This window comes from Dermochelys coriacea, chromosome 21, assembly GCF_009764565.3.
Source record: "Dermochelys coriacea isolate rDerCor1 chromosome 21, rDerCor1.pri.v4, whole genome shotgun sequence".
Taxonomy (NCBI): Eukaryota; Metazoa; Chordata; order Testudines; family Dermochelyidae; genus Dermochelys; species Dermochelys coriacea.
Window position 1 is genome coordinate 8245930 of NC_050088.1, and position 27729 is coordinate 8273658.

Here is a 27729-nt window from a genome sequence, read left to right on the forward strand (position 1 = left end):
AGATAGGGAACTAGAAACCCCTTCCTGAATTCATTACCCTGTGGTCTGTTGGGAGTCAGGGGATCCCTCTGTCAGCTCCGCAAAACTGCAAGATCCCAAGGGACTCTCCTACACAATCTCGCTCATTACTTTTTGGTACTGGGAAGCATTTCTGGGGACAGGGCACTGTGGAGTCTGTGCTCTGGGTGTGTGGCTGTGGCAGGATTGTGGCCGCGTATTTGTAAATGGATTAAGCCAGTGAGAAAGGGGGTTCCTCTGCTGGCCAGGCAGAGATGATGGAACACCTTGCCCGTTCCATTTTCCCAAACGAGGGATGAGATTTTGGCAAAGGCACAATGGCAGTTACACGCATGTTGCACTTAGCTTAGATGTACATTCAACATGCCCTTTGAAAGCCAATGGGAGTTAGGTGCCTAGCTGTTATTTATACCTTTGAACATCTCCCCCTTTAGTGCAATTAGCCCCCATTTAGGGGGCTAAATGCTGGTTTAGTTGTGTCATTTTAGGAATCTGAGTTTGAAAACTGGGCCCTGTGTAAGATACACTTGATTGGCCATGAAGTGACAACACTGAGCAGCTAATAAAGGAAACCTTTTGGCATTCAATATTGGAGGCGCAGCTGGTGGTCCTCAGCTGGTGTAAATCAGTGTAGCTCCACTGACATCTAGGAAGTGATGCTGATTTATACCGGCTGAGGAGCTAGTCCTGGGCATTTATGTTCAGTTAAAAGTTCATGCACAAAGACAAACATTGCATTGTTTGGAATACCAGCAGCATCAGCCCCAGTGTCCTGGGCCAATTCCAACTCAGGTGATTATTAACTGTCCACTTAGATGCCCCTGGGCGTTTCATTCCCACTGTACAGCACAATGCCGCCGAGTGATCTTAAACAGCTAACGCATTTCATCCCAGCACTGCCCGCCTTTCAGCAGTGGGAGAAGCCATTCCCATGTCTGCATAGAACTAAATCCTCAGCAGTGCTGAGCATTTGCTAAGTACCAGCAACCTTTGCTGAAACCAACCGAACTATGGATGGGAGGCAGGCACTCGATATCTCCCAGGATTTGGTCCGTGGCTGCTGAAATCCTTTGGGACAAGAGTCATTGGGGAAAAGGGTGGATTATCCTATTGCTGTTCTCCTTTAGAGGTGCTGGATTAGCATGGCTGCTGCATGGGCTGAGTACCGTCTGAGTGCACCACCCCCTGAATCTCTGCACTTGTGTCTGGAACGCTCCTCCCGCTCAGTTCTTTGTAATCAAACAGTCCTGGAACATACCTGGAAGAAGCAGCCAAAAGGCATCAAGTGTTGATGAGACTCTGCCAGCTAGAGAAGCTGCAATTAAAACAAAATGATTAATTGCAGATAGTGAGTGTGTATAACGTTCCAGTAATAGGAACGGGACTAGGGCATGCATGGGGCCCACGGAGCTTCTGCACACATCACTAGAGCCGTGGCAGATTTACGGCTGTGTAAAGGACAGCAGCATTTGTCCCATGGGGAAGGAGGGAATGGATCCCCTATTGATCCAAGTGCCCTGTTGGCTTCAGAGATGTGAGATACTTGGCTGGAGCATCCCCTATTGACCAGGAAGTGGAGACGGTTTGCTAGGTCTGATGCTCTTATCCATGGTTCCTGGGACATCTCATCTGCTAGTGTCCAATGGCTGCTGGATGCCTGGGAGTAATTGCTTTTGTTTAGCCATTCCATAGGCAGGAGTGTGGTGTGGTGGACAGGGCATGGGCCTGATTGTGGAGCCCTGAGTTTTAGTCCTGGTTTTGACCAGCATGGTCTAGTGGTGGGAGGCTGGAGGTCTGGGTTTTCATTTCAGCTCTACCACTGCCCTGCTGGCTCCCCTTGAGCAAGTCATGTCTCTGCTCGGTGCCTCCATTTCCTTATCTGTAAAATGGGGATAATGGTACTGATGTTCTTTGGAAAGCGCTTTGAGCTCTAAGGATCTCTCCAGCTTCCATGTAATTTCACTTGTGGTAGAGAAGAGACAGGACTGGGTTGTCACAGATATAAAGGGGATTCTTTTATTGATGTTGCTGGACACAAAACAGACCCTCGTTGGCTCTCCAGTGCCTGGACTAACAGACTGTGCTGTCTGGTTTCACCTCACAGGGTGTCCTTAAGTCTGACCTGAATTCAGCAGTCAAAGAGAGGACTGGGGACTGCACTACTCTCCTTGGCTAAAGAAACTCCCACTTCTCCCCGTGGGCTCCCGTCTCAGGCAGGAGCCTGAGTTCTGCACCTGCCCTGAAGCTCGGCAAACCTGCGATCTGCCGGAGCAGGGTGGGAGGCGAGTTGCAGTGCCTCGAGGGAGCATCACCCAGAAAGCCTTGCTCCGGGGGACCCTACAAGAGAGCCACAGTTCTTGGGGTGGAGGGAAATCGCTTGCAGGGCAGCTAAGACGTAAGTCTGCAGACCCCAGCCAGCATCTGCAGAGGGCATATTGCTAGGAGCTGTAAAAAGCTCCCAGCCACTCCCTTCTCACCTGCGATAGACACTTCAGCCTGCAAAGAAACAGAGCCAGGCTATTCCCCATGGCAGTGTGTGGCAGAGCCTCTTCCCTGCAGTGCCCTCATTTTCTCCTCGGCAGTTCCTTGTCTGTCCTCTCCTAAAGGGCTGTCTTTCTGCACCCTTCTCCGGAACCCTGCCTATGTCTCAGGCAGCCCCGTCACCTCCCATACTGCCGCGCCAGTCTAGTGTGTGCCAGGATTTACAAGGGAAAGCCAGGACTTAATCAGGAAGTTTTTATTCCCTGGCAAGCGTAAAAAAAACCCAGCCCCAAAAGAACCCTCTGTGCCACAGCTCACCGCACTCCCAGCTCCAGGAATCCCGAATGCAGCATAGATGCTTGGATCTTCAGCTGGTTCTTTTCTGTTTTCTCTACTTTGCTAGTGACCCTTCTCCACTCCTCTGGCAGATCTCACAGCATGGCTTTAAGAAGGTTCAGGGAGACTCTTTTCTATCTTAGCTACTTACATGGCCCTCATTGCCAGGCTCTTTGATTGCCTCTCAGTTTTTAATATAGCTAGACTCTCAATACCCCTGGGAAATAGGGCAGTATTATCTGCGTTTTGCAGCTGGGGAACACAGCGACTAGGTTATACAGGACGCCTGCTGCAAAAGCATCTTGGATCCAGGTCTGCCAAGTCTTAGGCTAGTGCTCTGGTTACGGGCCATCCTACCTCTCTTGAATGCCCTCCGTTTGCTGCGTACCGCCTGTGGCTCATTCATGCCAGATAGTGGACAGTGTTCTAGGTTACTATGGATAACCTTGATTCTCCTAGCAGGGAGAAGAGGTGGGGAAAAAGACTATAAAACCACTGCTAGTAAAATTTGCAGGTGACACAAAGGGGGAGGAGCTGTAAATAATGACAAGTCCATTATACAGAGCAACCTAGATGGGCCCAGTTCTGACTCCCGGACTCGTGCTGAGTGAGGCTAACAATGGAGTAAGGGATGGGTAATGTGGCGAGGCTCTAACCAGCAGCCCTGATTCAAACCCCTGCTAAACTGCGCAGCCAGGACCTTTCTTGCCAGCAAAGATACTTGAACACACTGAAATAAAACTGCAGGGCAGAAAGGGTTTGGTGGTAAGGAAGAAAACCACGAGAGTTGCCTCAAAGGGAATGGGATGTGAAGGGTTAAATGGGTGGCAGCCCCTGGGGAATTTTCTCCATCTAACCTTGCAGCTCCCACCAATCAGTAGCTAGATCGCCCCGCAATTCTAGTCATCGGGGAAGTGACCTCCACTATCTTGGCATCCGCTGAGGTGAATCAGGCTTCCTAGAGCAGTGAAAGGAAAAGAATCCAGACTCAAGAGCAGTGGACCGGAAGGAGCAGGGGCTTGGGTACAATGCCCGGCCCGATCTGCAGTCTGGACAGAGGCCCCGGCTCACTGGAGAAGTCCCCTGATGGCCACGTTATTTTCCTCCCTGCTGTTTCTCAGTTCAGTTCCTCCGCATGATCTCTCATGCACAGGTTTTCCACACACTAATGCGGCGCTGGCTTGAGAACCTCGGAGGCTAAAGCCACAATTTTCAGAAGGGCCTGGGACCCGAAACTGGGGCCAGCTTGTCCATTACACCTGAACCAACAGGAGAGCTCTGCCCATGGGGTGCATGCTGAGTGCTAGGCTCTTTGGGAAGTCCCAGCTTCTGGCAGTCAGAGGTTTCGGGACACCCAGAGCATGGGGTTGCGTCCCTGAACATCTTGGCTAATAGCCATTGACCTTGTCCTCCATCCTTATAGTTCTCTGAGTATCCCAGTTCACCTCTGGATTACCACTTTACTACACTAGCCCCAAGAATGGGTGCTTGTACCTGACAACCTGGCCCTGAAAACCCCCACAGAACAGCTATTGCAATGGGGCAAATCCACCGCCCCCTTCCCTGCACTTCACCCCCCTCGTTTGTTTGGTGCATCCACTGGTTGTCCCTTGTCAGATGCTAATTTTGTGAGCTCTGTCAGGACAGAGACCATCTTTTTTATTATGGTTCTCCATTGTTCTCAATGGGGCCAGGAGGGAGGGATTCTCCATTGTTCTCAATGGGAGCTGTTAGGTGCTGAGCTCTCTTGCAAATCCAGCCACTTCACATGGGAGGCTAAACAGGAACCGATCTCTTTGGCAAACCTTGCCCTTCCTCTCTAGTCCTCCCTCCCAGAGGCATGTGAACCGAACACACTCTCAGGAGTATCTTTGAAAAGCGACCTCCCCATCCCACCGCTCAAACCCTTTAAACAAAACTCAGGGATCTAACAAGAAGTGTGCTAAGCACCACCTCTTCTATGCTCAATCGCTTCCCTGCTGGTGCATCCCGTTCCCCTACCCCTTGTCTGATTATTGTCTGCTTAGCTTCTAAGCCTTGTATACTTGTCGGTAAGGCACCTGGTTCATTAGAAGTACATAATAATAATAATTAATGATCATCATCTCAGTCTAGAGAGGCTGGTTCTCGTGAGTCCTCTTGGAAATGCAGATAAGAGGCGACTTCCCTCCCCCTCTCCCAACAGAATTTATTTTGCCTTTATTCTGCAGACACTATGCTAGTGGAGTAGTGTGTGGGCGTGTGAGCTTGTGTGTGTGCATATGTGTGCGTAGGAGGGCTCACAGCACAGAGATGAAAGTACCTAGGAATGCTGCTTACTCCAGTAGCCAGGTACTAAAACACCCACTGAACTGAAACACTAAGTTTCTTCCCTTTGAAGAAAGCAAACCCGAGAATTAGACAGGCTGTTCCGTTGTCATGACCACCCTAAAACACTTATCAGCAGTAATTGCTAAATTGCCCAGACCTAAAGGAACCTAGTTGGGGTAAAATACCACATCAAATTTGTTTTTTATCTGCATCCCATCCAGTTGGCTTTTTAAAGCATGTCTTTTGAGCATTAAGATTCTCTGGTGCAAATTCCTCATATCTCAGAATTGGGGAAGGGTATAATGCCAGTTTGTCTCGAAATGCAAATGGATAGTCATAGAAACTGTTTGCAGTGTTCATTCTGCCCTAGTTCCTGGGGAGAACGGTCTAGTGAGGGGCAGGGGGGAGCTGCCTACGCTAGAAACGCTCTAGCAGCACAGCTACAGCACTGCAACTGTGCCACCATAGTGTAGACACTTCCTATGGCATCAGAAAGGGTCCTTCTGCCTCTCTAGTCAATCCACCTCTCTGAGAGGCAGCAGCTAAATCAATGGAGGGATTCGTCCGTTGACCTAGCAGTGTCTCCACTGGGGCTTAACCACATTGCACAGGGCAGAATTCAGGTAGGAATTTCTTGAGGGGAGGCAGCCAGGTGGATCCACACAGCCCCGGAGGTTCCTGCTGATGATCCCAATTCAGTTCAGCCCAGCGACACGCTGCTTTGCGCTGTCTGAACATAGCACAGCAGCAACCTCCCCGACCCAGGCATCCGATGACACGCTTAGCTGTTGAGTGCAGCTGTTTAATATTACAGCTTGTTCCTGCGTTCCCCTCCTCGGGGCATCCCCTTCTGTTCCAGCACACCAGGAGGCAGGCACAGGGAGGGGAATGAGGGGAGGAAGGGACCCCAAACCATCAGTGAGACACCATCCCCTCCAATTCCCAGACCGCCTGTCTGTCGGGTTGGAGAGCCGTGCCTGAAAGCTGCAGGCATTGCTGCGGCGCAGGGGATGGGGGTAAAGAAGCCAGAGCTCAGCTGCCTTTATTACTGAGATACATCAGGCCTTCTTAAAAGGAAACACGGGCCAGATTCTGTTCCCCCGGCACACCGAAGGTGCAAAGGTGGCTTAAAAAGTCAGCACCTTTCCCGCTGCCTCTATCCTTTACCGGTAGGGTGACCAGACAGCAAGGGAGTGGGAGGTAATAGGAACCTATATAAGAAAAAGACCCAAAAATCATGACTGTCCCTATAAAATCGGGGCATCTGGTCCCCCTATTTACCGACCCCAAGCACAGGGATGAGAGCAATGAGAATCAGGCCCAGTAGCACGCTGCCTGAGAGCTAAGGCCAAGTTTTCTTTCCGTGCCAATTTCCAAACAAAAACCAGCCGAGTCTCCCAAAGAAACACCTGAAAAACAGGACTGGCTGCGGGGAGGCGGGAACCAATATCTGTGCTGCCGGATGTCTCTTCCGATGATTCACGTTCTAGGCCAGATGGACGAAACTAACAATTTGTCTGGCTAATGCAAAGGGCTTTAATTCTCCTGGAAAAAGCCCTGTGCATACCAATTGGAATCACAGCCCGCATTTAAAAAAAATTCCATGCCGCACACTTTATTATTATTATTATTATTATTATTATTATTATTTATTTATTTATCTGTTTATTTATTTAAAACAGGGATGGTGCCCTTGGTACAGTGTGTGTTCTAGGGATTCATGATCAATGCGGGTTAATGGGGTCTTTGGATGCATCTCAAGTCATTAACCCCTCCTAGCTGGTCACTAATCCCCAGGAAATGCTTTGGGGACTTGGATCACTGATGCTTAATTCATACAAGTGCCCAGCCCTGAGCACCAGGCCAAACCCTGAAGTCATTACGGAGGGGCTCCCTGGCTTTCAAGGGAAGAATCTCATTGATTTGAATGGGCTTTGCATCGGGCCCTTTTTGGTCCTTGCTCCCATTAAGTCAATTGGCGTTCTGCCAGAGGAAAGGCTGAATAAGCCCTCCATGATCTGAATGAAGGTGGAACATGAGTAAAGGTTAACACAGAGGCTGGTGGATTCTTACTTCTGGATTCTAAGCTCTGTGGGATAGGGATCGGCTGGCTGCTCTGCTCCTGGCAGAATGGGGTCCTGGTCTGTGATTAGGGTTCCTGGGGGTTATCACAATACAAATAAGAAATAACAGTGATAACAATGCAGCCATCCGTATAGAAAGCCCAGAGAGCAGTCCGCATTCAGACTATGGAGAAGAACACTGAGAGTGGCACTTGATGATAGCAGCATCCAAACACTATAGGAATGTAAGGAAGAAGACAGGAGCAAGGGATATGTGGGCTTGGGGGCTGGATCCAACTTGCACTGAAGTCAGGGGAAGCCTCCGGACCTCAGAGCCTCTGAAAATCAAATTCTATTTTTTCCAGGGAGTTTTATATTTATCATGTTTTGACATCCACTGTGCAAGGTCAAAGGAACACACACACACACATGCTCTCGCTCTCTCTCTCAAAAGGCCTCCTGTTCCAACACATGATAAACAACAAACAGTTGTTTTCTTCCCCTCTCTCTTTAAAAAGAGCCATCACATGATTAATTTATCCCCCTAACTTGCTGAACAGAAAACACATAATTTCCTCCTCCATTCCCTCACCCTCCCCTTTCAGGATCCCTCACGTCTCAAAGAGAGAAAAAAAAAAACCCAGTATATCACAATAATGATTTCTATTTCCAAGCATCCCAGGTGACTGATGGACCTGCTATGCAAAGTCATATTTTTCAATAGATGAAATAGATGAATGGCATCTAGAGTTGGATTGCTGGTGTTGGTGTAGAAGGATGGAAATGGGTAAGAGAGACAGAGAGAGACAGAGAGAGATCCATCCTGGGAAATTTGGGGCTGCTTTTTTTTTTTTTAGAGTTAAAGTCCTGAGGTTTGAGGTCTGGGACTGAAGAATGAAAGAATGATTTAAATAAGCCTGTATGCAGAGGTGGATTAAGGTCTTCTGGGGCCCTGGGTTGGAGCTAGTGGGGGAGCCCCAATGCCGGAATTGTGTCCCCGCAGCTATTCCGCCCTTTCTGTGTGCGGCCCCATCCCCTGCTTGCTCCTTCCCCCAGCTGTGGCCCCAAGATCGGAGAAGCTCTGTGCCCCTGCCATGGCCTAGCTCCGGCCCCGGGCCACAGCTGGGGGAGATTTTTCTGGTGTCCCCAAATTGACTGGGGCCCCTGGGCACAGGCCCCATGCAGTAATCCACCACTGCCTGTATGCCAGTGCTTGCTGCTCATCCAGCATGACTAAAAAACAACCCTTTGCATTATTATTTATTGGTTATTTGTAGTGCAGTAGTGCCCTAGGTGCCCTGCTCATGGACTAGAATCCCATTGTGCAAGGCGCTGTACAAACACAGAAATCAAAAGATGATCCCTGCCCCAAGGACCTTATGGAGTGGAAGACAAGAACAATACAGATTGGGGGAGAGCAAGGAAACAGTGAGACTATATTGGTCAGCGTGATGGACAGTGGTCTCAGCATACCAACATCCTACCCGTGGTCAGGGTTTTATCAGGTCTCACAGAAAAGGCGGGGTTTTGAGGAGGATTTGGAAGGGGGATAATGAGTTAGTTTTGCAGATGTTTATAGAGAGTTGGAGGTGGGCAGATAAGCTGGTAAAAAGCAAGGCAGATTTCTGTTGGAAACCTGCCTAGTTTCCATCCAAAAATTAGGGGAAATGGACACAGACCTGTGGAATGTTTTTTTCCCCACGAATCAGCATTTTCCAATGTCAAAATGTGGTGCTGGAAAATTTCCCACCAGCTCTGCCCAACTTCCTTTCTCCCATCCTATGTCTTATCTGGTTAGCCTGCTAGGTTGTTGGGTGAGGGACTGTCTCTTGCGATGTGTATGTACAGCACCTTGCACAACAGGGCCCGAGTGTCACCTGCGGCCTTTGGGTGCTACAGTAATACCAATGCTCAATAGAAAATGAATGCCTCAGGTTTTGGCATTCCCTTCCCTAAAATGGCTCCCGCTGTTCTGGTGGCTGACTCCCACCCACACAGCAATACGAAATGCTTCCCGGACCCATTTTGACAATTGAGGCAGCAGGGATAAATGGGGCTATAAAAATGTGAAGGATGCTAGTGAATAAATCCCCCAAATGAATTCAGGTAGGAGTCATTAAAGCTCACTGAGAAAGGTCACTTCTTGTGCTGTTTTTCATGCAGCCATAATTAACTGTGGACGGGAGGTTTTCTGTCTTAAATATCAGAGTGGTTTTTATAGGGGAGCAATCCTCACGGGTTACGTCTGGATTTTTAGGCTGGAGACACTTAGAAAAGCTCTGATGTACCCTGGGGAGGCGAGGGGGGAGCAGTGTCCAGACCACCCAATCACCCTCACTGAGTCATCCAATACATTTTGGATGGAGCTGGGATACACCTCCCTCATGCTCTTGGCAATGCAGTCCAATGGGATTTTCAAAATCACCTGAGCAGGATAGGTGCTAAACACCCACTGACAAGCTTTAATCAGTCCCAGTAGGCGCCTATAAGCCTCTTTAAGTGTCTAAATACCTTTGTGTATCTGCCCTGGGCTCAATATATGGCAGGTGTTTAGTAAAATGTGGGCCAGATCCTCAGCTGGTGTAAATCAGGATGAGGCCCTAAGTCTCCCCTTTTATGGTCTAAATTTTCCAACATGACCAGTAATTTTGGGAGGTCCAACCTGGGATGCTGTAAAAGGACCTGATTGTCAGACAGTGCAGAGCACCTGTCCCTCTGCAAATCAGGCCTGAGATATTCAAAGCCTACTGGAGGATTTTGCATCTTGTCAAAAGACAGGAGAGAGGTGTGGCTAACTCTCCTAACCGGCTTGGAAAATTTCTACTCTGTACCCTTCAAAGTGTCTTAAGTGGGTGCTCCAAAAATCCTGGCCCCCCATCACCCCTCCACACCAAATCACTAGTCACTTTTGCAAATTTAGGTCATGATATATTTATTCCCCCTCCCCCCCGCCTTATTTGCATGCATCTTTTTTTCTTTTGTTTTTCTAAGTTGCGGCTCATTTTTAGGAGTAAAACTAGGCAGTTTATAAATAATTTGCTTAAAACATTGCTTTCCAGGAATGATGTAAACTAAGATCAGCCCTCGGGAGGCAAACTGTATCAGTGATGATTTTATATTATTTTCCAGGTCATTAATAAAAATGTTAAATAACATAGGGCCAAGAACCGATCTCTGCAGGATCCCACTAGAAACACACACACTTGGATGATGATTCCCCGTTTGCAGCTGCATTTTGAGATGTCAGTTAGCCAGTTCTTAATCCATTTAATGCGTGCCATGTTCTTTTTGTGGTGTTCTGAATCAAAATGTTGTGCAATATCAAGACAAATGCCTTACAGAAGTCCAAGTCTATTATAGCAACATGGTTATCTTTATCAACCAATCTCAGAATCCTGGTTTGCCTAGCATGAGGCTGACATGAGGCAACCAGCAATCCACCTGAGAGGTGGGGCGATTCCTCGCAGTAATGGTTTGTAACATGACTTGTTGCATTTAGAAAAGTGCAATGGAATGCCCTCCCACATGGTGGTGCTGTTTATACCACCCCAGTGAGTACACATAGTTATGTGCAGCCTAACCATCCAGGACTGTTAAATCCAGGCTCAGATTTAGGGATATTTTAGGCAGCGCTGGTCAGTCTGTGAGTTAGGGAGCCAAAGAGAACCACCTCATTGTCTATGTCCAGAAGCCTCAATGAAGACTCTGCTTCATAACCTTTACAGCTAGTTTCTTCTTTACCATAAAGGATGCATGCTACAGTATGTGCCCACTGTATTGTTAATGACATGTTTCAGAATAGCAGCCGTGTTAGTCTGTATTCGCGAAAAGAAAAGGAGGACTTGTGGCACTGTAGAGACTAACAAATTTATTTGATCATAAGCTTTCGTGAGCTACAGCTCACTTCAGCCTTGGCTCCCAAGGCTGGTGTTATAGAGGGGAGGTAGAACATGGAACCTCTCAGGGAACTGCCGAGGGGAGCACATGGAATAGAGCTAGTCAAGAATTTTTCAACTAAATGACAGGTTTCAGAGTAGCAGCCGTGTTAGTCTTATGCTCAAATAAATTTGTTAGTCTCTAAGGTGCCACAAGTCCTCCTTTTCTTTTTTCAACTAAATGTTTCTGAGATGCTGGCAAACCAGGTGCCAGCTCTTGCCAAGGCTTTAGGCCTCAGCTGAGAACTGACAAATTAATTGCTAGAAACCAGTTTGTTTCACCTGTGTTGCTTTAGATATTGAACTTAGAGCAATATCTTTGGTGTTCGGACTTTATGAACTGCTTGTAAGTCGCTGCATGCATTAATCTCACTTATAATATCACTAGCACATGCTATAAGGTAATATTTAAGTTTTTGCATTATATATGTAAAAAATGTTTGCTGTGAAACTGTGAACCCCATCCGAAGGGATGGTCTCCTGCCCATCACATATCATATTGCCTCTATATAAATCCATGATATGCCCATATCTTGAATACTGCATGCAGATGTGGTCGCCCTATCTCAAAAAAGATATATTGGAATTGAAAAAAGTTCAGAAAAGGGCAACAAAAATGATTGGGGTATGGAACGGCTGCCGTATGAAGAGAGATTAATAACAGATTTCAGAGTAGCAGCCGTGTTAGTCTGTATCCGCAAAAAGAACAGGAGTACTTGCAGCACCTTAGAGACTAACAAATTTATTAGAGCGTAAGCTTTCATGGGCTGCAGCCCACTTCATCGGAAGCATAGAATGGAACATATATATATATATATATATATATATATACAGATAAGTTGAAAGTTACCATACAAACTGTGAGGGGCTAATTAGTTAAGATGAGTTATTATCAGCAGGAGAAAAAAACTTTTGTAGTGATAATCAAGATGGCCCATTTAGACAGTTGACAAGAAGGTGTGAGGATACTTACTTATCTTATTATATGTTCCATTCTATACATCTGATGAAGTGGGCTGTAGACCACGAAAGCTTCTGCTCTAGTAAATTTGTTAGTCTCTAAGGTGCCACAAATGCTAGAGATTAATAAAACAGGGACTTTTCAGCTTGGAAAAGAGACGACTAAGGGGGGATATGATACAGGTCTATAAAATCATGACTGCTGTGGAGAAAGTAAATAAGGAAGTGTTATTGACTCCTCATAACACAAGAACTAGAGGTCACCAAATGAAATTAATAGGCAGTAAGTTTAAAACAAACAAAAGGAAGTATTTCTTCACACAACGCACAATCAGCCTGTGGACCTCGTTGCCAGAGGATGTTGTGAAGGCCAAAACTATATCAGGGTTCAAAAAAGAACTAGATAAATTCATGGAGGATAGGTCCATCAATGGCTATTAGCCAGGATGGGCAGGGATGATGTTTGCCAGAAGCTGGGAATGGGCGACAGGGGATGGATCACTTGATAATTCCCTGTTCTGTTCATTCCCTCTGGGGCCCCTGGCACGGGCCACTGTCAGAAGACAGGATGCTGCGCTAGATGGACCTTTGGTCTGACCCAGACTGGTCGTTCTTATGTTCATCAAGAAGGGCTATCAACTCTAAATGGGCCATTGTGGAACACCACAATACAAAGCCATTGTTACTTGTCCCCTCCCACCATGAAGAGGCTAGGTGCACAAGGGCTCATCCCATCAGCTTGAATTCTGGAAGAAGGAAATTTTCATCTCTTTTGCTATTTGGACTCTCACAGGGCTGGAGCTATGAAACAGAAGCAGAGATCCCCAGAGTCAGCCTGACTTAGCCCTAAAAGACATTCAGAGCTGACAGAGTACTACAACTCCGTCATCGTTTGAAACCATAGACTGTAAATCATTTGTTTATATGTGTTTGCTTGCTATGACCTTGTAATAACTCTCTCATTTCTTTCCTTAGTTAATAAATCCTTAGATAGTTTATTATAGGATTGGCTGCAACCATTGTCTTTGGCGTGATATCTAAGGCATAAACCGGGGTAAGTGACTGGTCTCTTGGGACTGGGAGCAATCTGAATATTGTTGTGATTTTTGGAGTAAAGTGACCATCTATCACTAAGTTCAGCTTACCTGAATGACTAGATAGACCGCAGTGCCCAAGGGGACTGTCTGTGACTCCATGGTAAGGCTGTTCTAGTGCTTTAAGAGATCACACTTGTTACTGGGTTGGTGAAATCTAATTATAGAGCACACAGCCAGTTTGGGGTCTCTGCCCTGCTTCTTGACAGCCTGCCCTGAACTTGGCACTTCTGGGCATGAGCCACTCCAAACAGCATGACAACTGTTTCTTCCTTGGAAAATGCCAATTTGTCAAACCCAGAACTTGTTGTCGAAAAGTATCGGTTTTGACAAAATTTTTTGTCAGGAAGGTTTTTCAGGTCCAGGGTGGAATTGCTGGTCAAAACAACAGGGAGTCACACCGCACCCCAGAATAGCCAATAGCCCAGTATTAGGATGCTCACCTGGGAGGTAAAGAACCCAGATTTAAGTCTTGAAAGTGGGTATCTTACATCCCAGGTGAGTTCTCTAACCATTGGTTATGGCTATTCAAGGGTGATAGGGCGTGTGTGTCTCTCTCATTTTTTCATGACATATTTTGAGAGGTCTCCTTTTCATTCCAACGCAGAATAAAAATGTATTTTAAAAGCTGGACATTTTTTGCAAAACAGACTTCTTGTTTTCCCATCAGCCTCGTGTGGCCCCATCTGGGAGAGTGTGCACTGCAGCAGAAGGCAAAATAAAAGTAACAGTCTGGCTGTCTTTGCATCTTGCAGCAGAGAGTATATTTCATGTGCACCTCTTAGTATTCTACAGTCACAGCCTGAGCAGATATTCCAGACGTGTGAACTGGCTGTTTGGTGTGTGAAGAGCCATATTCCTGAGATCCCCAGGATTGTCCATTCTCACCCCTAACTCTGCAGTGGGGCTCACGAAGAGCGGCTAATTTCTCTGCTGCACCCTGAATACCCTCTGCAGAGCCATTATAGATGGACTCCGTACAGGAACCATGGTCAATCTCAGGTCTTGTCTGCCTCGGGGATTTGTCATGATTCCAGCCATTGAGGACTGTGCCAATGCAACCCCCTAGCATCTGCACTGGATAAGTCTTATTAATGGCTCGAATTAGGATGAATCCCTAGTGTAGACAAGGCCTGAGAGGTGTCGCTCCAGGAACCTCTGCCCTGAAGACATGTCAGACTAAGACCAAAAAAGTCCCAGTGGCCACATCACATGAACCCCATCAGCACAACTGACCTTATTAGCTAGCTCAGCAGAGAAGCCTGGAGCTGTGTAAGCTACAAAGGCCGAGCTGTCTCCTCTGTCTGAGAGCTTCATCAACATACTGAGAACAATTTGCCCTACAGGCCTATACAACTGTAATCCCCAGCTCTATTTTTTGAGATTTTGGTTGTGTTCACATTGCTCGTTTTGGACTTTGCCCAATGCATTCTAGAAGGTTTAGAAAACTTGTCCTACGAGGACAGGTTAAAAAAAAAAAAGGGACATGTTTAGTCTTGAGAATAAAAGACTGAAGGGGGGGGGGGACCTGAGCATGGTCTTCCAATACGTTAAGGGCTGTTACAAAGATGATGGGGATCAATTGTTCGCCACTGGAGTACAAGAAGCAATGGGCTTCATCTGTAGTTTTCAGGGAGATTTCAGTTAAATAGTTGGAAACATTTTCTAACTCTGAGGCTAGTTAAGCTCTGGACTAACAGAATCCCCATCCCTGGAGGTTTTTAAGAACAGGGTGCACACTAGCTCCTGTGTAGGGGGGTTGCAAACAAGTCTAGGATGCTGGCCTGAGTGTGCTGAGTGAGGGGCTGTGCATGAGGGGAAACATTGCCAACGCCTTCCATTGTCTCATGATAATATAAACATAACATAGAAACTTCCTAGCCCGCATGGAGGAACGCTGGAAAATGTGCCCCAAATGGCCCTGCAAGGTTCACAAGCTAGAATGCAAATAAAAAGAACCCCCCAATTATTATTATTTTTTAAATCTCATGATTTTTAAGCCAGTCTCATGATTGGGGGGCATTTCTGAATGATTGGAGGGAGTTGGCATTATTACATTTACTTTTTTTCTCAACCTCTAGCTACAGTTTCGACAAGCTTCCTGTAACTAGAGTCTCTAAGTACCCTGCTGGGGATACCCTTGTCTGAAACAATTGCTTTGCTTTCTCCATTTTAATCAGTGCCACTTATCTCCGTTTCTCTTGCATAGGTACCTACTATCTACTAAAGCTAATGGGAGGCCACAATGCTTTCTGCCTGCTTGAAGTCCTTTCCCGTTTAGTTCATCTTACATTCCATTCATTCCCGTCAGACAAGGTAACAAAGGGAGCTCTCAGATCTACTCCAGTGGTTCAGACTTGAAATTATTATAATGTCAGACAGGTGGGGAGGTTCGGGTGAATGATTTGTCCCTGATGTTTTAAGATCTCAAACTGGCCTTCAATTTTGTGAGCATATGCGAACACACACACACACACACACACACACACACACACATAATTGTAGCACAAGATTGCAGGTGGATATGATCAAGTATATATTTTATAGCCCTTAGGATATCTAATTGCCTGCAGATCAGGTGGTTAGATGCCTTCATGCTGTGACAGATATTGCAACTGCATGCAATATCTCTGGGGACCAGAGATATGTTAAGCATATGGATGGTTTATGTAACACTGTGGAGCAGTGATAGTAGATTACTTCAAGGAAGAAGAGTTGCCACAGCTCCGCTAGGAACTAAAAACAGTAGGGGGTGATTAAGATGAATCTCTTAAATTGTAAACTCCTCCAGAGAGGTCCCACGCCTGAGAAGGCTTGCATACTCTGGTTCAAACTGTTTTTTCTAGAAACCAACAGACAAAGAACAGGCATCTGGTATAAAAAGGCTGGGTTTAAACTAACTCAGGGCTTTCTTTCTGATCCAGCAAATGGACCGAGGGGGATCCCCAGCCCTTGCGGAAAGATTGGAAAGGCTTTGACCTATTTTTAGCTTTTAGCTTGCATATTGGAACTAGTTTTTAGATGTTTTCTCTGTCGCGCTTTTATCTTAATAATACAGGTGCTTGCTTAGAAGGAGCTGTGTAGTAACTTGAAACTGCTGACCATACACTATGCACAATGCTCAGAGAGAAAACAAAGTACAGCTGCTGGGCTTCAGGCAGACTGACTTGCTGGGGATATCACAGTGTAAGGGAGGGAGTTCTGTAGCTTTAACTTCACCCCCACCCCTCAGTCAGGAAGGAGAGAGACATGGGTCTCCACCCAAGAGAGGTGACATCTGGGAGCAGGAAACCTTAAGTGCATGCCCTTGAGCAACAATGGAGGAGGAACACAGGTGGAGTTATCTTGAAACTGACATGCTATGATATTCACCCACATATACTAGTGCCTGCAAAAGTGTGTAAGAATGTGGATGCAAAATTTTGAGCCACTTTTCCAAACCAGACCTTTGAAGGCCAGAAAAGAGGAGGTTTCTGATTCAGAATAGGCAAAATTTGTGCCTGTTTAGAGAACCATCATGAAAAATAGGCACCACTTATCCTTAAAATAGGGTTAAAATGGGACCTAAGTGGTGCATAGATTTCTCCCAAATTTCACCCAAAGCAAATGGATCATGTAGCACCTATTGGTCAGAGAGCTAGCTGTGTTAATAAAGATCAAAGATCTCTCTGTTCCTTCTAATACACCTTGAAAAAAACCTTGTAGGCAGATGGACAAGGGATAGTAAATCCAGACCTATTACAGGAAGGAAATTAGCCTCTCCCAAGTCAACTTGGTTGGGTTTGCTTTGAATTCTTTTTACTCTGGGCTTGATTTTAATACCCTGACTCCTCAAGTAAAGACTCATGTAAGGATGCTAGGATCTGACCTTCAGCAGTCAGATTCAGAAGTCATCTGAATTTGCAGAGAGAGCTGCACAGGCATTAGAGCTGAGACCAGGATCCCCCACAAAAGTGGCTGTTCTTTGCCCGATTTTATTTGTTGATTGCCCCAGGTGAAATCTGGAAACAGCAAAACAAAACAAAAAAATTTTTTCACCTAAGTCACACCGTTCAGATCAATTTTTAAGAACAGGAATTGCTGGGCAGATGAGAAAGACACCATGTGAGAGAGATTTATGCCAGAGTGACTAACGGAACAATAACCAGAAAGCAAGAGATGAATCATTTAGCAGGCACAGGGCCAAGGGCACAATTGGTAGGAGGAACCTATAGCACAGGTGGGTTTTTTTGTTTTTTAGCAACAACACACAGCAAAACTAAATCATTTCGCCAAGGAAGGAGACGTGGCCTTCACAAGCATGTGTAGATCTTGACTGGACCTGGAGAGCAAAGTTGATGGCTAATGCTCAGCTATGCGTTCTAATTTGCACCTGAGCATTAGAGATTGATAGCTAAATATAGTAGACTTCCAGCTCTTCTAGATGAAGGCTTCCTCTTCTCCAAGGTATCAAAGGTAAGCTACTTATCTTCCCTTTCAAGGGACCTTCCTGACCTGACTCCATCCTGCATGTCCTCTCTCATTCAGTATCAATGACAGCCTCACATCGCCCAGTTGTTAAATGTTCAAACAGGTGCCTTTGTGCTTTCTCCCACGCTGCCCCTCACTATTGAGAGGAGCTCCCCCTAAATGCCCACAAAGCTTCCTCCTTATGCTCCATCCAATCCCGTCTCAAAACTCTCCTCTGCTGGGAAACCTACAAAAAAACGTTGATCTGAGATCGCTGCCTGCATCCTGGCCAATATGGTCTCCTTTTTTCCTTGCACTCCCCCACTGGTTTGTCTGTGCCCATCTGTTGTCTCACATTTTATACGTAGATTAGAAGCTTTTAGGGGCAGGGACTGTCTTCTGTTCTGTGTTTGTACCGCACCTAGCACAATGGGTTCTGGGCCATGACTGGGGATCCTGTACACTATGGTAATACAAACAATAATAAATAGTTTGCTGCTCTCTGTTAATATCCACCTGGACCTATGCACAGGTGGGTGAAGCACTGGACTGAAAATATTTTCGTTGTTTCCTGAATGGTGATGATTTTCTTTCTAACTTTCCTTTGCTTTCTCCCATTAACTGTATATCTAGGTGCTACTGTCAGCTGTGGAGATCAAAAGCCTTGGATTTATCCACAGAACTGGTACTATCATGGTACAAGCTTCCCACCAGAAACATATCTAATCCCTGACCCGAGAGCGCCACCTAGCTGGTCACCCATTCAGTCCTTGGCCTCTCTGTTGAGGCTGCCAACATCCATGCCAAGTGATCCATTAACCAATCCATGCCAACTGAGCTGCTGGGCGTTGTGGGGGTGAGTGCACTCATTCTAGGGGACAGGGTCCTGGACTAGGAGTCAGGAGACCTGGATTCTAATCTTGGCTCTGCTCTGCCACCTTGGCCAAGCCATGTCCCTTCTCTGTGCCTCTGTTTTGCTTTGCTTTTGTCTCTCTTGTCTATTTAGATTGCAAGATCTCCGGGGGGGGGGCTGTCACTCACTATGTGGACGTACCGCACCTTGCACAAGGGGGCCCCAGGCTTGATTAGGGGTTCTAGGCGCTACAGTCATACACACAGTATAATAGTAGTAATAATTAGAATTGCTATATGCATGGCAGTGCTTTCTGGAGTGATGCTGGGCTGTCTGAGACACCCAGCCTTGTAGCCTACTGGGAGCCATCTGTTACTCAGAATGTAAAAGACAGAGGAGCGTCTTTCTGATTTTCATGAACTCCCGCGCTTGGAACGAGAGTGGATTATTGCGAGCGTCTAAGGAATAGGGTTCTTAATGCACCAAAGCACCACTTTGCATGACTGGAATGTATCTATTCAGGTAGCAAGCCTGGAATACTGATGGGGGCTAATAAAACATCCTGACTAAACGGGCTAGAGATTCCACTTGGAAATGCACAGCCCAGCCAGGAGACTTTGGTCCGCCCACATCTTTAAAATGTGGCTTTTTAATGCCAACTGCTTCCTCCCCTGTCTATCCCATGGCTGCCACCAGAGCATTTCCAACTCCTCTCTTAAGCACCAGTCTTGTTTAGCAAAGGATCTGGAGGGTATTATGGGATTGAAACAAAATCCTGGATACGAACCTCCCCCCAAACTTTGGATCAGAGCTATGTAGTTTGTCTCTAAAGCAAATTCCCAGGAGTTATTGTGCTTTCACATGCAGTCCTGTGCCCTATCTACAACATTATCTTTCCTTTTTAATGGTTCTAAGGGGAAGATACCCATTTGCCCGAGGTCCTCAGAAGCTGGAATGAATGGATTGGTGTCTACAGAACTGGGATGGACCACCAGTGTTTCTAACTCTTGCTATTTTAACATGCACGATCTCATGATATTTCATGTTTTCTTAAAGCCCCAGCTTCTGGAGTCCTGTGATTTCATAAGGATCTGGGTTTATTTATGTATTTTTTAAATGGAAGTTTCTAGCCCTTGTGGTTGCAAAGAAAAGCTTAGCAATGGGATTCCCCAAAGTCTCAAAAAGCAGATGGCCGATAAAAAAGACTCTACATATTTTATTTTATAAAGTGTCATGATTTTTAAGCCAGTCTCATGATTTTGGGGGGCCTGTCTCACGATTTTTGAAGGCTTGAAGCTGGCAGTGCTGGAGCACTCCTTCTGCTTCATCCCAGGAGTCCTGACAATGTGGGATCAGCCAGCCAATGTGGGAGTCCCCTCCTGTGAACTTAACAGGAAAAAAAAAGTGTTACCTGCACAAATATTCCTCCCTGCTTCCTTCTGCAAGTGGCAGTTCCATCCACTCTGCAGTGGCTACAGCTACGTCCTAATTCTGATAGATGCCTGCATCTGCTCTTGTTTAAAAACACACTAATTCAAACCTGCTAGTTTGTTCCAAATGGAGAAGGGCGGGCCATTTTTCTTCAGAGGGTTCATTACTTCGCTGTCTCTCTCTGTTCCTTCGTGGTATGGAAAGTTTTACTTCAGCTCGCCCTTGTGACTGGAAAAAGAGCCAATTAATCACAGAAGAACAAGGGATTTTTTTCAAGCGTTATTAAGAAGGCATTTTCGCAGGGAGGGCTGGAGGGAGTGGCAGGGAATCGGCTCTTGTGAAACCCTTTTGAGCAAATTGTGAAGGCCAAACTTTGGGTTGGATGTCTCAGAGGCTACATGAAAGGGGGCGTGTGAGAGAGACAAGAGCGCGGGAGGAGAATACAGATTGTAACCTGTCGAAGACTGAGCTGCAAAGGCAAAGGTGAGCAGCAAAGGAGCCAGCAGACGAACTTGCCTTCTTTAAGGTCATTTCCCTTTCTAAGGCGCTGTCTGAGAAATGGCCGTGGTGAGGAAAAATGTTTCCAATGCCTGGGAAAAGATCTACATCTACACTGCAGTCAAACACCCGCACTGGCCTGGGTCAGCTGACTCCAACTGAAGGGCTATAAAATGGAAGTGTAGACATTCGGGGTCAGGTTGGAGCCCTGGCTGTGAGACCCCACAAGCAGGGAGGGTCTCAGAGCCTGGGCATCATCCCAAGCCTCAACCTCTGTACTGCAATTTTACAGCCCCACAGCGTGAGCCCTGCAAGCTGTTGGTGTTTTACTGCAGTGCAGGCATATGGAAAGAGGCCTCAGCAGTATATTTAGGATACTTAGATTCTCTGGATGCACAGGTTCAAATTCCATCCCTGGGGCTGATTGCGCCAAGATGCATTGAGCACAATGCTCTTTATTCTGGGGAGAGGAGTCTTTCAAATCAACCCATGAGCAATTAAACAAGTAACCCTTGTCCTCCCTCCCCATCCTCAAATCAAATGACAGTCTGATACTGATCATCACACTTCTGCACACAGATAAGTAATGTTCGAAGGCCAGATTTCCAAAGCAGGGCACAACAAGCCAGCAAACAGCTAGAGACACCAAGCCCAGGGTTGGGAGCCAGAAAGTTCTGAGCTCTAATGCAGGCATGGCAAGTCATTTTCACCTCTATTATTGTTATTACAGGTGATTTGCCTCACGGTAGCAGGATCAGGGCCCCGTTGTGCTAGGTGCTGTACACACACATGAGACAATCCCTACTCTGACAAGCTTACAGTTTATATAGACAAGACAGACAAGGGGTGGGTGAGAGGAATGGCTAGTCTCCTCATTTTCAGATGGAGGCCACGCCACAGAGCAATTAAGTGACTTGCCTAAGGTCACACAGATAATCTGTGTCACAGCTGGGAACTGAAGCTATGTCTTCTGTGTTTTACTCTAATGCCTTAACCACAAGACCATCCTTCCCATGAAGATGCCAGCGCAATTTTGACAAGGGGATGGGCCCTACTATTCTCAGTCCCCAAATTTTTTCACACACCTCCTCCCTCCTGCACCAAGTGGTAGTGGGTTGATGTGAGAGGTGGCTCTAGGGAGGTGGCTGTTGCATGACACGTTTTGGGAAGACAATAGCAAATTTTGCACAGAAGAAGAATTTCATTCTTTCAGCTTCTAGCTCCTTTTTCACAACAAGGGCGCTCCGGGTGGGAAAGAGAGTCAGCATGGTATGTCTCCATCTCCGCTGGTCACGTAGTGCCTGAGCTGGGGGAGTCCAGCTGCCTTTGCTAGTGACCTCAGCCAGGGATTTGTAGTCACTCTCCTCTTCACGGCTGCAGTTTCTTTTTGCCTTTTACTTTCCTCCCTCCTCCCTCCTTTCCTCCCTCATCGGGTTGCGATTGTATTCATGTGTCAGCCAGTTTCCTTCTGCACAAACAGATGCTACTGCCCCAGGTTTCAAATTGTGTGGAGTCTGAACTGCTGGTGATGGTGAGTGTTGCAAGCACAGGGGCCCCGGGGGATTGCTGGGAATGGTGACATCTCTGCGTCACAGATGATAAGACAGAATGGGCTCAGCAATGGGATCAGACCCCCCACCTTGTTGGAAAATACCCCAGTGTCTACCACAAGCCACTTTATCCTTGTCACACATCCAGTGCTCCCTCTTACTTGCTGAAGAGAACAAATGAAGGGCACGATTAAGCTTGGAAATAAAGGAACCCAGTGTATTCAGTCTTGGCTATCAGGAATGCATAACAAATACAATAGCTATCCAGGATGCTCATCTTGCTGCACACCATGGCTTCCCAGTGACATGGGGACAGAAGTGCGAGACACTCCTCTACCACAGGGACCAAAAGAGAATCTCCATTCGCTGCGAGCAGTGTAGGACTATGACATACAGTTGAGCAGTTCTGATTCCATCCAGTAAAGATTAAGCTTCTAGGGGCTTTTTCAGCTAGTACCAGGTCAGCGGCAGGCTGTCCCTGTGGCCTGGGAGGAGAGGAGCTCATTGACCAAATGAGGCCTATACACGTCTCTCCTCCTCTTCGCCTTATCTCTGCTGTTGACAGCCAAAGCTGTCCCACTGTGTGCTGCCACAGCTGGATTAGGCTAGGGGGGAAGAAGGAGACAGCACAGACCATGCTGCCAAAGCTTTGCGCAAGCAACACACAGACACAGTGCTGGAGGCCAGGGAGCAGGTTACAGTGGGACTGAGGATGGTGTTTAGCGGGGCCAGGGGGAACCAAGATGCCGGGGTTCCATTCCCAGCTCTGCCAATGACTTGCTGCCAATGACCTGGGCAAATCACGTGCATAGAAATCTTTGCAAAGTCGCCACCGATTCTGGCTGCCTCCGGTGTGTGCGTCCCAATTTGATACACCCTCAGGCTTGATTTTTCAGGGGTGCTGAGCCCCTGCAGCTCCTCCTGGATTTCAGCTGGAGCTATGGTGTTCAGCACATCTGATAACTGGGCCCAAGGCATGGGGTATCCCAAATTAGGGATAATTCTAGAAAATGTTGGCCTTAGCTCAGGGGTTCTCAAACTGGGGGTCAGGACCCCTCAGGGGGTCCCAAGGTTATTACATGGGGGGTCATGAGCTGTCAACCTCCACCCCAACCCCGCTTTGCATACAGCATTTATAATGGTGTTAAATATATCAAAAAGTGTTTTTAATTTATATGGGGGGGGTCGCACTCAGAAGTTTGCTATGTGAAAGGGGTCACCAGTGCAAAAGTTTGAGAACCACTGCATTAGCTTTTCTGCATCTTAAGTTTGCCTTCCATAAAATGGGGATTTTAATACTTCCATTTCCAGGGGTGCTGGGGAGCCTAACGGATGTCTGAAAAGTGTGTGATGGGGTGTTTGTCCCACACCAGCCGAGAAGGGGTTAATGAGGCAGCAGAGAGGCCGCAGCTGAGGGCAATTAGCTGTCCTAAGTAACCCCTGAAGGATGATGGAGCCCTGCTGGGAAGGAAGAGGCAGGGCTAGGATAAAACCAGGAAGCTGGGGGCAGACTGGGCCTATACTGAGAAAGCCTGTAGCTGCTCTCTGGACAGGAGAGGGTGATAGAAGGTGGAGGCAGTGTAGGAAAAGGCAGCAAGGTTTAAGAGGTGCAGACCTTGGTTGCTGAGTAGAGGGTCCATGAGCTGGAGCTGAGGGTGGACCCAGTCTCCCCTACCAGCTACTGGGGAAGTGGCACTGTTTGGGCAGTGAAGGGAAAACTGCCAGCTTGGATGAAGAGACTTTGATACCCCAGAAAAGGAAAACATGCAGTGACCTGCTGGAGGGCCAAGCCAGGATGACAGAGTGCCCTGAGTTGCAAAGAGTGAGAGGGAGGCAGCAGAGTATGTAGAGAGTGGTAGAAGATGGTGCTGGGAAAAGTTGATCCCCAGAGTGGCCAGGAGGAGGCGCCCTTGCGGTGAGTAGAGCAACCCCTGACTGAGATCCTCTGCTGAGGGGCTATAAAAACACACAATAGGCTATTAGCCCAAATTCTTCAATGGGATGACTGTTCCCAATAGAGCCTGCTGTGTAGGCTCCTCATCTTCTGCATGGGTGAGCCCCATTCAGGAAATACCGTTCCACCCCTGGAATGTGAAACCACATTGCTCTAGTGGTGGCATTAATATAGCCCACTGACTCCATAAGGTTGGTCCCCAGCTAAAGCTGATCCTAGCCTTAGTCATGTGCCTTCTTTGACCATAGCCAGACTGAAACCAGGTCAGGCAAAGGCAGGGACACCTATTGAATCCAATTCCTCCCACCCTGTCCACATGCCCACCTGGCTTGGCTACTGGGAATAACCCTACTTCAGTAGAAGCAGCATGTGGAGTGGCTTTATTCTTCACCAGCCCTCAGAGAAGTGTGTGTGTGCAGTGTAGCAGCCAGCTCTGAAATAGCCTTCCCACATGGGTGTTGTATTGAGAAAACCAGTAGTCTGTCTGGCAGCAGATGCTTCCAAGACCCCATCTCTGATGGCGTGAGGAAGGGATAATCTACTCCGTCGGGGATGTTATCAATCGGTGCTATTCCAACCCTGATTTTTCATTAGTGGTGAGCATTTGCAGATGGTAGGGGTCATTTGGGTCACACGGGCATGAATTCTCCCTGGTAATTATCAGTTGTCCCTCTCCTTTTCCCTGCCATGAGTGACTGATCTCCCCATCTCCTGTTGGCCTTTGGCAAGGCCTCTGAGCTGGAGCAGATGGCCAGGTTCTTGCCACTGAAATGATGCATCAGAACCACAGTCTCTGTTCCCTGTTTGAAGGGTGAATGGCTCCAGAGAGGCAGTTAGGGTATGTCTGTGCTGCCATTAAGGACCATGGCTGGCCTGGGTCAGCTGACTGGCTTGTAGGTCTCAGGCTGTGGGGCTCATGATTGCATGGCTGAATGCAATGGAGTGTTTTCTGGTGTAGTGGAAGGAAACTCCAGCTCCTAGGGTCAGTAATGTGCTGTAGAGTCATGAACCAGTGGCATGTTCCATGCAGTGGAGTAAGTGGGGTGTGTGTAAGGAGACCCTGACTCCCTGGCAGGGACTATCTACATCTGGGAAACCTGCCTCTCTGAGGGGTGCTAAGGCCCCACTTGTATAGCTGGGCAAGGAGCTGTTCTGTCCCCTGCTGTGCAGAACAGAACTGCAGTCAGTGTGGAGGGTGATGTGAGCAGGGGTGTTCCACACAGTGGGGGTGGGGAAGGGGGGAGGGCAGAGCTTCAGCTCCACCAACTCCTTGCCCACCTGTGCAGGTGAAAGTACAGCATTAGCCATTGCTACAAAATGGGCGAATGCCTCTTATTTCCCCTAGGGAAAAAGGGGGAAGCAGTGAGCAAAGGGGATTTCATTTTGGTCTCAGCCTTGCTGCTGGACCAGCCCACCCTGGCACTGCTCCTTAATGAGACTGGATTGCAAGGTGCCAATGTAGTCCCCTGTCGACTTCATAAATAACCTTGTTTTTTAACTCATGCACATGGCATTTTTGATCTCCCACTGTGTAAAGCGCCTTTTGTTTTTCTCTGTTTGCAAGCACCTTCCTTTACTGCCCTGTCTGTTTCCTTCCTTCCTTTTTTCTAAAACCCTTTGCACTTCTTCATCAGCAGATCTTCTGACCACTAAGGCATTAACCCTCCCTAGCCTCTCTCCCCCAGGGAGGGAGGTAAGTCATGTTATATCTATTTCACAGACTGGCAAACTGAAGCACACTATTTCCAAAGCAAGGAAGAGGGAGGATCTAGTACAATGATTCAATCCAACAGGAGTCAGCAAAAGTTACACTAACCAGAAGCACACTTGTTTAAGCCAGTCTCTGTGCTTCTTGTTCAATGAACCATTGATCTGCTCTTAATGTGGTGAATCTGTACCCGCTGTGCTCTTCCTCCTTCTCCTCCAGATACCAAAGGGGAGGATGTGCCCATGCTGGGCAGCCTGAATAGTGTTGGCGGAGGTCCCTGCAAACTGTTTGTTACTAGTTGAGTTGGTAACAGCATGGGTAGGGGGAGGTGGCATAATTGGCTGAAATGCCCCATTTCTCTAGCTAGGAACAAGAAGTTACTGAATATCCATTCTCATAATGGGTACAAAGGAAGAGTTCCTTGGGGACCCACAGGGTTGAGGGGAGCAAATCTTTGCACCTTCCATTGTGGGGAAAAGAGATTTCCACTCTGTCATTGTTCTCCTCGTATATCTCTGGACCCTTCTTCAGGGCATTAAATCTTCCATCTTGGGCTGACTCAGTGGGAATAGGCAGCTGTTCACACAGCCCTGGGAGCACCTGGCCTTTTTGCACTGTATAATGGCATTTCCTGCTCAGAAAGATAGTGGCTATCAGATTTTTTTTCATTGTTCTAGGCCAGAGTGAATTTTGGCTCAAAGGTCTCTATTGATTTTCAAGTACATTTTAACTAGTTAGATTCACCTTTGGCAAATAGCAAACTGGACAGATATGCACAGCAGGGGAATGATTGGGCTCCCTTTGGTTAAGCCCCTTAAGACATGGGTAGGATGATTATAACTTGTATTGCATCGCTCCTAGGAGGCTCCAGTTGTGGCCCAGAGCTCCATAGTGCTAGGCAGACCCTTAATGTGGGTGAAATGGTGTCTCTGGAACAATGTTTTCAAATAAGGCTCTGGTTGTACAGTGAATATTTGAAAGGTGTAACAAAAGCAACTGGTCAAAAAGGTGATGTGCTGGGGAGGGGGGGATGAATGTTGGACAGGGCTCAGCAGGTCTGGAACTTGGATCCCAGTTCCATCCATCACTTGCTGGCTGACCTTGGCCATGTCACTATGCCCCTCTGTGACTCAGTTTCCCCATCTGTAAAATGAGGGTGGCGACATACTGGGTGGTTAGCTAGTGTCTGTACAGAGATGTGAACGCAGGAAGCACTGTACATGCGCTCAAAGGATTTCTTAACGTCTCTGTGCAAGCTTCAACTCATGAAACTTGATGGAAAAGATTTGGTTTCCTTTGCAAAACACTCAATGGTGCTGAGCAAATACAAATCCCCTGCTTGTGCTCAGATTCCAGTTCAGCTACAAACCACCCAGTATGCAGTGTAGACGTACCTGAAGATAGTTCTGTCACTTCCATGTGACCTTGGGTGAGTCTATTAACTTCCCTGGGACAGTGTGCCCATCTGGAAAATGGGGGGAATCGCCCTTGGCATGCTCATTAATGTATGCACAGCGCCTCTAAAGCAGAAAGCTCTGTTTACGTGTGAAGGATTTTGCACAACGGCTCTGTGCAAGAACCTCACATTTCATAGGAGGTGCTGTGGATCTGCTGAGTTTAAGCGGCTCCTATGCCCTTCAATGGATGCATGGCATGTTGTGGGATTTGAGCCCTCTTTTCTGAATTATTCTTTGATCAAAATAGTGTCTTCTGTAATAATAATATCAAGCTCTTATCTAGAGCTTTGCAGAGGAGGTCAGCATCACTAGGAGATGCAGTACATTTAAAGAAGTTTTTAGACCTATTTTACCAAAATGTTTCTGCTCCTAAGCCAGGGTCTTCTGCCATAAATTCTCATGAGAACAAAGGCTTAAGGATCCTTCTGTGTAGAAGCTGATGGGGCAAGTCTTGTTTGCTTTGTGACCCCGGCTGGATTCTTCTTCATTGAGCCCTTAGCTAATAGCTTTAAGAGGCTCCGGGGTGGGGCAGTTGCAGTGCTAGAGAAGGTCAACACGCCTAGGGTAGGTCAAAGATAATTGTTGCAGTGCCCCAGTGGTAAACATAAAACCAAGGGAACTCTCCTTTTGTG